General features: G+C 33.5%; 1 long non-coding RNA gene across 2 annotated transcripts; it reads right to left on the bottom strand.

Annotated features, from left to right (window-relative positions):
- Positions 1-641: 641 nt before the first annotated feature.
- On the bottom strand, positions 642-10,496 carry LOC134243259 (uncharacterized). 2 transcript variants are annotated; one of them, XR_009987000.1, is made up of 6 exons: positions 10,359-10,496; positions 9,844-9,990; positions 3,029-3,159; positions 2,665-2,792; positions 1,075-1,143; positions 642-772 (listed from the first exon to the last, which is right to left on the bottom strand). It is a non-coding gene; the product is annotated as an uncharacterized LOC134243259 (long non-coding RNA). The 2 variants fall into 2 exon arrangements; XR_009986999.1 differs by lacking the exon at positions 10,359-10,496 and having other exon boundaries at positions 9,844-10,149.
- Between the last annotated feature and the right edge of the window lie 1,583 nt (positions 10,497-12,079).

Raw genomic sequence — 12,079 nt, 5'->3', positions numbered from 1 at the left:
ACCTCTGAGGAGTCAATTCGATGAAATCTAACATGTGATGGAAACATAACTTTCTATTTCTTTTGCCAATATTTCTTTGTAATTGTCTTATTATATTTAACAATAAAACATTTCGAAAGTCTTATAAATTGAATAAGTTGTATCTTTTTAAGGATCATTTTATAAATGGTTTAATGTTTCAAGTACTTAATGCTGTATTTTTATTAGTATGACGTTTTTTCACATGAAGAAATATTTAGAAGAAAGATAACCCCTCCTCACAGATAAATTTTTTTCTTAGAATCACATACAGCATTGTGATTTTCTGACTTAAGAAGCATCGCTTCATGATGTTTTCTCACATAATTTTTATAGGTATTATTATAAGCATTATTTTCATATGCACCTCATATTTTAAATTTAATGTTGTGATAACAAATCGTTACTCTTTCTGTTCTGTGCGTTCAATTTCTTCAAATCATGATCTGACATAAAAATCATTTCTGACAAAATAAGCAGCGCTTCATACTTCAAACTATTTTCCATGTGGCTCTAATGATATTGTTGTTTATGAAAATCAATCTTACAAATTAAAAATTTTCTAAAGTGAAATTTATAGCAGAGGGTCGGGACCCCTTAAAACAATGAGGTTTTCTAAAAACATATATTTTTCTTACTTTATAGAAGTTTCTATGGATCCTTCGGGGAACTCTTTGTATGGAGAAAGAAAAACATCGCTTTCTGGGCTAAGCTCAACATTGATCATATTATAAATCTGATCTGGCACACCTTCCTAAATTTAATAACATAAAATACATGTAATTAACCACTGAGTAAATCAAAATGAAATAAATGGTTTATTCAACTTTGTTATCATATTTGTTTGTTCTTTTGTCGATCTTAAATACTGGTATATCCCACTCAACTGCAACTAAAAGTACCTTTTGATAGCTTGAAATCATTTTTAACCTGATATATGAATATTCTCTATATGAATATTAACTTAACTGGAACATTGTAGGTTGACCAATCAGTGCTTATTTATAACCTCATAGCACATTGAAAGATTGAGATTGAGGAATTTATATAGCTTACTATTGAGAGAAGATGGAAAACATATCCATTTTTCACTCCCTCCTTTAATATCTGTACACAAGACCTTGCCTAAGAGAAAAAAACATTTTCCCCATAATAGGTGAATGATACAACTACAAAAGGCTTAAAGAAATATACCTCTGCAAAGTCATAACACAAAGTTTAGTTCATATCGATCATACATGTTTAAAGGTACTTGGACACAGATTTGAAGTTATTATTTTCTCTATAATATTACGACTTATATATTTTTATAGCATTTCACACAAAAATTAATTAAAAATCTTATTTCTTTTAAAAGATATTGAAATTTCAAATTTTTCGGCGGGTTTGATTGACATATCCTTGCACTCTCACAAATTAAATTTTATTGTTAATCCTTAGGAAAAGTGGCAATCTCGTTTTGTATAAATGAAAAATATTAATACTATAATCCAGAAAATTCAGAGTAGACACGTTCGAAAGCAAAACAAACACACAATATATTGTCAGTCCGTGCAGTTGTGGTAAGCAGACTGTGACGATTGAACGCACCCGGTGAATTCTGAATATAAACAATAACAGAACTCGAGCCCTATTTACAAAAACTGTGTACATAACACGAGTGTGCTCGATTTGCTAAACTCTGTTCGCATCTCTTAGTTCCGAATGACGATACTTGTGAAGGTGTTTTGCTTTCTGACATTTCTACTCTGAATAAAATTATTTTTCTTGATAAAAAGTTTTAATATTTCTCATTAAAACACATCAAAATTGCCACTTTTCCTAAGGTTTAAGAATAAAGTTAAAATTTGTGAAAGTGCAAGGATGTGTCAAAATTTAAAGTTTTAATAACTTTTAAATGAAATAAGATTTTTAATTAATTTTTGTGTGAAATGCTATTAAAATATATAATTCGTGATACAGTAAAACACGTTTAGTACGAACACGGATATAGCGAATTCACGGATATAACGTAGTTTATCTGGGTCCCCGGCAAAATTCTTAACAAATCTTTGTAAAATTTTACGGTTATAACGAACTCTGATATAACGAATTTACGGATATAGCGAACTGATTTTGAGTCCTGTTGAGGTTTATAATAATTTTACATCTTTTATAACGTTTCAAAGATTTCAAATTTTGAATAATTGAACTGACTTTATTTTCTCTCAGCATTTGTATATAAAATTCAATTCATAATAAAACCTTAGTTATCGAAGATATGTTTTGTAATATTTGCTTCCCTAACATATTTAATAGTAACACTTGAAGGAAAACATGCATATTGCGAATTCGCTATATATGGTTATACGAATTCGTTATACGGATATAACGAATTACGGATATAGCGAATTTAATTCACAGGTCCCCAGGGCTTCGCTATAACCGTGTTTTACTGTATTATACAGAAAAAAATGAGAAAATATTAACTTCAAATCTGTGTCCAAGTACCTTTAAGTGAAAGACTGATACCTTAAAGGCCAAGCATTAATTAGGTCCATTTTGTCATTTTGTAAAAAAAAGTTTCTTGAAAAATTTTGATAACAGTGTTCCTCTTTATTTTCAATGGCAATGATATACATAGTACAATGTTCATCATTCACTCACTTTCTGTCCGTAACCCTCTATTCTTTTATTGAGATTTCTGACGTCTTCCTCTGTCTTGGTTGGACACACACATAACTTTAGGTATATCTGCATGCAAGCCATCCATAAAGTTGATTGGAAAATACCAACTGAAAGAACTCCACTATATACTTAATATTCATTTTCTATTGGGCTTCATCAATATTCATGTTTTCCACCACCTTTGTATTCAAATAATATTTGGACTTTATTCATAATATACTAGTACGTGTATATAATTATATCTTTAAAAAACATCAATATTGGATCCCTTTTTGAAATAATTTAAGAACTGCTGTCAGACTTGAGGTAACTATTCCATGTACTGCTGTTTATTTGACTTTACCCCTTGTGCTTCATTCCAGCCAAAAAAGTCTGCAGCTGGTCTTTCACAAGTAAGAGTTCATCTCTGGCAGGTTTTGATAAATCCTTTACCTGGATATTATCTGCTTTTTTTATAAGCTTGGAAACATCTTTCTACAAATAAAGAGAAAATATATATGGATTCAGAACTTAAGCACATTAAGTAGTCTTTAGCCTTTAAAATTAACTAATTAATTCATGTAAAAGTATAGTTTTCAAGATCTAACTTTGTACATATATAATAGTTGAAAAAGAGTTTAACTATTGCAATTCCAAGGATATATGATTCATAGTGTTCTATAACCATCATGCTTTTTTAAAAAATAGACACTTTATGAGGGTTGTCCCAAAAAGTCGTAAACAGTTTAGTTCCTCTTGTTACATGTTACGCATTTGACGACGTCATTTTCATCAAACACAATTCCAACAACACTTTGAAAATCATGACACCAATCGTCTGTATTACAATGCTATTTGTAGAAATTTTGACATATTATTAAAATTTTGATTCTGATTTCCTTGATTTAATTTTTAGTTCAATGTTTTACATTTTTGAGTAGTAAAGCAATAAAAGCAAATGAAATAGTTATACGCGTAAATTATTCCAATTTTTTTCCGTGCGCCGACAGACCTTTTCGGCCATCATTTAAAAAACGCCATTGTCCCTAATATTATTAATATGAAAAATGTATATTTAAAAATCTACAATTTTAAAAAACATTAGTTGTATGATGTCTATGCAAAATTTGGTTAGTATTTTTTGCATGTTTAAAAAGTTATAGACATTGTCTATGACATTTTAGGACAACCCTCGTATTTCTTATGTACTAGAATGTTGGTTTTTAAATACCAAAGATCAGCCTTATTTATTGTAGGCATGTAATTTTCATATACTATACATGTTTATGATTTACTCTTCATGAAGGTCTTCAATCATAATAAAGGACTTTATTACCTATTATTACCATATATTTTCTTGTGTGTTGCATTACCGGGGCTTTGGATGCATGGACATTTGAGGTTATGTAACAGGTTGAGCACATCCCACCGAATGGACATTTTTGTTTGGTGGACAATCGCCCATATCGGTATTTTACGGACCAAATGGTGGACTTTTTATTTTATTTAAATTTTTATTAAAATAAAGCAAAAGCGCATTTGCAAAGGCATTGGAGAAATTTAGTGAACATATTCATCGCACAATTAACATAGTTCAGTCGACTTTCCAGTTTGAAATTTCTCCGTAATTTAGTGAAAAAACGATACCCATAGTTTTCTGTAACAGCCGAACTTCTTGATCAATCGATCAAAGAAAAGATAGGTCTGACCTGTTGGATAAAATTCAATTTTATCGAATGGTTTAACTCTTGATGAGTTAACTTGCAATCGCTCTTTCGATCTTCGTCAATATTTATCACCATAAAATCCCGTAAAACACGAGTTCCTTATACTTTATGGATATGGTGGGCACTAACTGCTATAAAGTTCAATTTTTCTAAACTTGAAAGTAATATGTCTGCTAAATGTTGTTGGACTAGTGTGCTGGTGTTGGTGTCTGTGTGCTTGTCACGTCTAGTTTTCGGCCCTCATCGCCGGCTAGTAGTAATGCGGAAAGGGAAGCAATTTGTAAGTCTTCCCCTGCCAAAACATAGCCTCTCCACAACTAGGGCCTTTTAAATGCCTCCACGCGGAAGCAGACGGATACTGGGCACCTTTCGGCCCAAGGTTAAATTCACAAGGGCGCACGGGAAGATTGGGCTTGAAAGCCTAGGTCGGCAACGGTCGGCAACTCATTTAGGATAAGAAAAACTGATTACAATCCAGATTTAGTGAGAGGCCGTTAGTAACTACTATGCCCCCCCCCCCCACTCCCACATAAACTTGGAGGTTGGTTTTGCATGAGGCTAATCACCTCCTTCCATAAAAAAATTGATTACGAAATCGTTACAACAATTAGTACCACTAAAGGAAGGGCAAGCGCGACATGCAAGATTCCAGATGAGGATTACCTTCATTAGGAATTCGAGAGAATAACGGCAATGACGAAAAGCCGAGAGGACTCTAACGGTCTGAAAGGAACGCAGATGCCATCCATATTAACAACTAAAAACATCACCAAGATCAGATGTTGGAACGTAAGAACAATGTTCCAAATTGAAAAAAAAAATCAGTTAACATCGTAAGAGAGTTTAACAGATATAAGTTGGACTGAACGAAGTAAGATGGACAGGCTTTAATGAAAAAAGACAACCCCTGAAGAGACCATCTTGTACTACGGAGCTGAAGAACATCATAGAGGAGTAGGATTTATGCTTAGCAGAAAAAGCCGACAAAGCTTGGTGGAATGGAATCCTGTTAATGAAAGAATCATCAGCGCACGTTTTTTCTCCCGCTTTGTTAAGCTAACAATAATACAATTATACATTCCAACATACGAAGCAGACGAAGCAGATAAGGACACCTTATATGAACAGCTCCAAAGAGAGATTGCAAAAGCGCCAAAGCATGACATAATGATGGTAATGGGTGATGCAAACGCAAAAGTCGGAACGTCAAATGAAGGATGGGAAAGAGTCATTGGACAAGATGGCATTGGGACTATAAATGAAAACGACATGAGGTTAATTACCGAAATGTTCCTCTTAATAACTTGATCATCTGCGTAACCCTCTTTAAGCACCTTGACATACACAAGTTTACATGGGAGTCACCTAATGGAAGAGATGGGAACCAAATTGACCATGAAATGGTGAAAGGCAGATACAGGAGGTCTTTATGTGATGTAATTGTTATGCACGGTGCAGATGCCAACTCAGATCACAATCTAGTATTGGCTAAAGCAAAGATGAAGCTCTGCAGAAACTTAAAGCCAAAGGAAACCAGCAGAAAGATGTATGATGTCTGCAATCTGAAAGATCCTAGAAAAAGCAAATGATTCAAACAAATTAAGAAATAAGTTTTAGCAATTAGCTGACGACAAAAACACAATCACTAAAAAATGGACTCTTGTGAAAGAAGTATATCATGAAACAGCAGAAAGGATCCTTGGCTGGAGGAAAAGGAAACACAAAGACTGGCTTACTGCAGAAACATACAGAGCCATAGGTGAAAGAAGAAAACTTAAGGAAGAAACAGGAGGATCAAATTTGGAGAGAATAAAGGAATTTAAGAGAGATGAATATAAGACCAAAGACAAAGAAGTGAAAGAAGAGCTAGAGCTGAAAAAAGGAAAAATCTAGAAGATATTGCTAACCAAGTAGAGAATGCAGCAAATATAAACCGTCTGAGCGAAGTTTACTAACTGACCAAGCAACTTTGTTGGAAAAAAACATATCAAGTGGCATAGGTCCTAGAATGGTGAGCTAATCATGAAGGATGGAAAAATATTTGAGAGATGGACAGAGCATTTGGAAGAGGTCCTTAATCTTCCAACAGAAACAACAGAATTACCCGAAGGATGCACCATCCAAGATAATGAGAAATACCAACAATAAGGAGAGAGACATACGTTGGAAGTTTATGACAACATTAGAAGACCTGGATTGTGCAGACGACCTTGCACTTATTTCCAGCAAAAACATCAACATGCAGGAAAAGACCAGGAGAGTACATGATGTTGCGGAATATACAGGGTCCGCCGTCATAAAACTTTGAGAATTCTCAAAAAATTCTCAACTCAAGTCTTGAGAATTACTCAGCTGAGAATTTAAGAATAAAACAGAGTTTAAGGAATTTTTATTTTTCTCAACTTTATCATGAGTCTGAGAATTTTGGATTTGAGAAAATTCTCAGACTTGAAAGCATTCCCAGACTTAAGTATGTTTTATAACGGCGGACCCTGGCCTAAAAATTATTGTTGACAAAACGAAAAGCATGAGAATAAATATGAAGCAAAAGGATGCCATCAATTAAATGATAAAGAAATAGAAGAGGTCGAAACATTTCTCTACCTGGGTGCCATAATGGACAAGACCAAAGTAACTGAGGCAGGTATTGGGAGAAGGCTAAGCTTAGCAAGGGCCGCCTTTGCATCACTTGCCAAAGTCTGGAAGCCAGCACAATACAGCACAAAGACCAAACTTAAGATCTTCAGCACAAATGTTTTATATTTGTTGCTGTATTGTGCTGAACTATGGAGAACAACAGAAAAAGACGACGAAAAGCTTGAAATGTTCCATCGAAAATGCCTTAGGATGATCCTAAAAAAACAATGGCTTGAAAAGATACAACAATTGTATGAAAGAACAAGATCCATACCTCCATCAAGGACCATCAAAAGAAAGAGATGGAGATGGATAGGCCACATCCTCCGAAAGGAAGAGAACTCACATGTTAGGGCAGCTCTCAAATGGGCCCCTGATGGAAAGAGACGAAGAGGACGGCCAAAGAACACCTGGCGACGCTCTGTTGAGAAAGAAAGAGAAGAACTGGGATGGAAAAATTGGAAGGAGGGGCAGGTTGTCGCAGTGACCGCTGTTAGTGGGATCTTTGTTGAACGGCCTCATGCGTCCCCCGGGACACGGACAGGAGAAATAAGTAAGTTGGATAAAATTCAATTTTATCCAGTGGTTTAACTCTTGATGAGTTAACATGCAATCGTCTTTTGATCTTCGTCAATATTTATCACCATAAAATCCCGTAAAAAAAGAGCTTCTCATACTTTACTGGTTTGATAGGCACTTATTGCGATAAAGATAAATTTTTCTTAACGTGAAAGTAATATTTGTTGGGGGGGGTTTTCGTTTAGGATGAAGTTGCATATAACATGCGACCTTTTGTGGTTGAGTAATATTAGTGATGAATTTAATATATTTGATAAATATTTTTCAATAAAAGACTTACAAAGTGATTTTTGCAATTTATCTTCAACAATAAATTATGTCATAATCTAATTTCATTTACTTTTTTTTTGAAAAAAGAAAAAAGCTATTGCTTAAAAATTAAAAAGAAATAAAGGCGAAAACTTACTTTTCTTTTGATTTCCTACTTAAAAATTGACACAAAATAATATGCCTTCTTAATAAAATCTGACTTTTGACCAGGTTAAATAAAAGATCATCGTTTTTATCGGTTTGCATTATCTGATCAGTTGCTCGGATATAGAAAGTAAAGGACATGATTGACAGGTGCGGCATTGTTGGAGAAGGAGGGAATTTTCTTTTTAAACTTGTAAAAACGGAGAAACATTGCACTTGCTTACGTACGTGACATTTTTTGTCAAATATTTACATTTCCAATGTCTTTGTCCGAGATAAAATTACAAATTGTAAATTAATTTATTTCCCCATAAATGTTTTTGCGCGGTTCAAAAAAAAAAAAAAAAAACACGTGCAGGGCGAGACAAACAGCTAGAAAGTAGCAGGGCTCGGAGCACATGGATTGGTGGAATCAAAGCATGTAAATACAAGGAATAACTGTCAGATTTTTCAATTTAATAACGATGATCAATCGATTGGCTTGCGTGATAATTTTATGCATAAACGCCTTCGGAAATCGAAAAATAAGACAGTTATTCCTTAAATGTTTCAACGATTCTGCGCAAAAAATTACACGTTGAATTTCCGATTTTTTTTTTTTCAATCATAACATCGATAAATATATTTTATTCCACATGGTTCAAAATTATGCGCCTTCCCACGCCATTCTATGGAATTGAACACATCCATTTTTCTCTCCCAAACGGCCAGTTAAATTCGTCTCAGATATGAAAGATTGTCCACCAAAGGGGGGATAAATGATCATTTGGTGGGGTGTGCCCAACCTGTATAATGTACATGTAAACACATGAATTTAGGAAATCATATATATTTTCCTCAATAAATATATTTACATATATTATGTATTATACATGTATTACATAAATATATATATATATTCAATATAATATTTTATTATTTTTTGTGTGTGGTTATAAAAGAAAAAAGCGCTATATAAAAATATATATATATTTATATATATATATATATGCCTCCGTAGTAAAATCCGACTTTTGACAAGGTTAAATAAAAGATCATCGTTTTTATCGGTTTGCATTATTTGATCGGTTGCTTGGATATAGAAAGTAATTATTTTGAATCGTGATTGACAGGTGTGTGTGAGAAACATTGCACTTGCTTACGTACATGATGTTTTTTGTCAAATGCTTTAACGATTCTGCGCAAAAAATTACTCAATGTTTCGGTGCGGTTAAAAAAAAAAAACGTGCAGGGCGAGACAAACAGTTAGAAAGTAGCAGGGCTCGGAGCACGTGGATTGGTGGAATCAAAGCATGTAAATACAAGGAATAACTGTCAGATTTTTCAATTTCATAACGATGATCAATCGATTGGCTTGCGTGATAATTTTATGCATAAACGCCTTCGGAAATCGAAAAATAAGACAGTTATTCCAGAAACGGTAAATGTTTCAACGATTCTGCGCAAAAAATTACACGTTGAATTTCCGATTTTTTTTTTCACTCATAACATCGATAAATATATTTTATTCCACATGGTTCAAAATTATGCGCCTTTCCACGCCATTCTATGGAATTGAACACATCCATTTTTCTCTCCCAAACAGACAGTAAAATTCCTCTCAGATATGAGAGATTGTCCACCAAAGGGGGGATAAATGATCATTTGGTGGGGTGTGCCCAACCTGTATAATGTAAACACATGAATTTAGGAAATCATATATATTTTCCTCAATAAATATATTTACATATATTATGTATATATACATGTATTATCTGTATATATTAAATATTTTAATTAACTTTCAATGCATGTGTGTGTGGTTATAGACTCATGAATATACCTCAAACCCAAGGAAGGCGTCTGGGTCGATCTCATCCAACAAATGGGAATATCGCTGATCTCCACAGTACGAGGCAAACACCGGGCTCTGACGCATCCTCCATTCCCAGAATTCATCACATAAAGCTCTAACCTTGGTATCCCCCATCTTTTCAACGAGTAAAAATCGTGAGTGGGTATATATGCAGAGTGTCTTCTTTTAATTCTTATAAACATTATACAATTTATTGATATCATAAATCAGACAACTATCAGTTGGCCTATCATTGCTCGGTATATTGATAGCATGTCAGAATTATTGATTGGTACATTTTTGTACCTTTACAGATACGAAATAGAGGGTACTGTGTCGCATGTCCCTGCATGTGCGTTTTATCAAACTATCTATTTTCAAAGACAAAATTAAAGCAGGAGTCCGGTTTTTATCTGAGAGTACTTTTTGAGTAAAAGCAAACAAACTTATAAACTTATATGGCGTTGACTGTCTGACATCGTTCATATCACTTAGTGACTTACCCTTCTTCAAATTAGCCAGCTGTTTTAGGTGAAAATGAAAGTAGATTTAATGCAATCGAACCCGATCAGAAATCAAATACAATGTCACTAAGCGCTCGGTTTCAGAATTGTGACTGTCACGGGTGCTCGAGGACAGGGACCCCCGCCCTTCCTCAAATATCTTTGACCTTTTCAATTATATATCCTTTATTTAAAATTATAATATTTCATTAAAAAAAATGTTAGCATTATTTTTTTTAAGTTGTTCGGAAAGCTTAAAATCCTTATTTTATTACACCAATGTGTTAAATGTACAATATGATTTTCAAAACCGCTATTTTCATCGATTCTTTTTTATATTAACAAAAAATGTATAAGAGAACAGAATACGCCATCATATGAACGTCTATACGTATTTTTTTCACATATGGACGGTCATGTTTAATTGAAACATTTTTATGTTTAGCCACGTACAGTATATTTTTATTAGAAACTCAAAAAGATTTCATTGAAACTTAGTTAATCATTTTGAAAAAAAATGTTTATAATATTAATGGAAGAATTTTAAAGAGAGCATTTTATTGTTAAAAAAATGGATATTCATCACAATTTATATCAATTGTCATGAGTCTTTACAACCACATACTGACCTACACTGAAGTCCAACATTGTATACATGTATATTAAACTGCTGTTAGGGATAATCCAAACTTGCTGTACGTATTACTGTAACAGCATATTTTAAAAGTGGTGTAAATCAGATTGACTGATTGATTGATTGATAACATGTTGTTTTATACCAGTTCGAGAATTTTTCACTCATAGAGGCCTCAACACTTGCAGTGTATGCATGGTGTCCAAATCGACATTTTGATATACATGTATCGTTGATGTATTATCAATTCACAATGCACAGTTACTTTCATTTATACCTCGATTAATATATATCCCAATAAATTTGAATTACTGTATAATCCCTAATAACCGCCCCTGTCCCTATTAGCACCCCTGAGTCTTTTTCAATTGTCAGGAAATAAGGGCCCCCTGTACCGTGATTAAAATCAAAAAGAATGGTATAAAAAAAAATTAAGAAAGTGAAAATGAAACTTGTTTATTGCCCAATATCTCGGTGGAAAATGAAACATTTAGCATAATTTGGGTGGATAATCTTTACTTTCAGTAAAGTTAGACATTATTTTAGTGGTTCCTTGTATTTATTTTTTTTCAAAAGATTTTTTGAACTTAAAATATGACATTAAATATCATAAAGAGAATACAAAAATAACCGCCCCCTTTTTGCAATTTTCTAAGCGCCCGGGGCGGTTAATAGGGATTATACGGTAAAAGACAAAACATTCTTATAAATCTGTTTCATATTTGGGTGTTTTACTGAATTCAGTTGATAAGAGCCAACTAACAGCTTACATGTTAGCTGCAGAACTGTAGCTCTCTGCTTGAGAAAATTCGGACAAATAAAGCAGAGAGCTAGGGATCAAAGCGTTGTAAAAACCTTTGATTTACGCCGACGATTTTTGTCGCTATTTTAGGTATTTATTTCGTGTAGTTCAAGCTTTCTCTTGCTTTTAGAATGGTATTCTATAATAATTCATATCTTTAACTGTTATATTTGATACTTTGTTTACCTTTTAACGGTCCGAAACAGTTCTGTATATAGTTTTGTAATGTCGGTTTAAAAGAGTTCCATTTCGACGTCCGTAACCACAAACAGCCGTTTGTTAGCC

This window comes from Saccostrea cucullata, unplaced genomic scaffold (genome assembly GCF_032062105.1).
Source record: "Saccostrea cucullata isolate Sc308-1 unplaced genomic scaffold, CSIRO_AGI_Scuc_v1 ctg251, whole genome shotgun sequence".
Lineage (NCBI taxonomy): Eukaryota > Metazoa > Mollusca > Bivalvia > Ostreida > Ostreidae > Saccostrea > Saccostrea cuccullata.
Note: the sequence above shows the minus strand (reverse complement) of the source record. Positions and strands in the feature narration are given on the sequence as shown.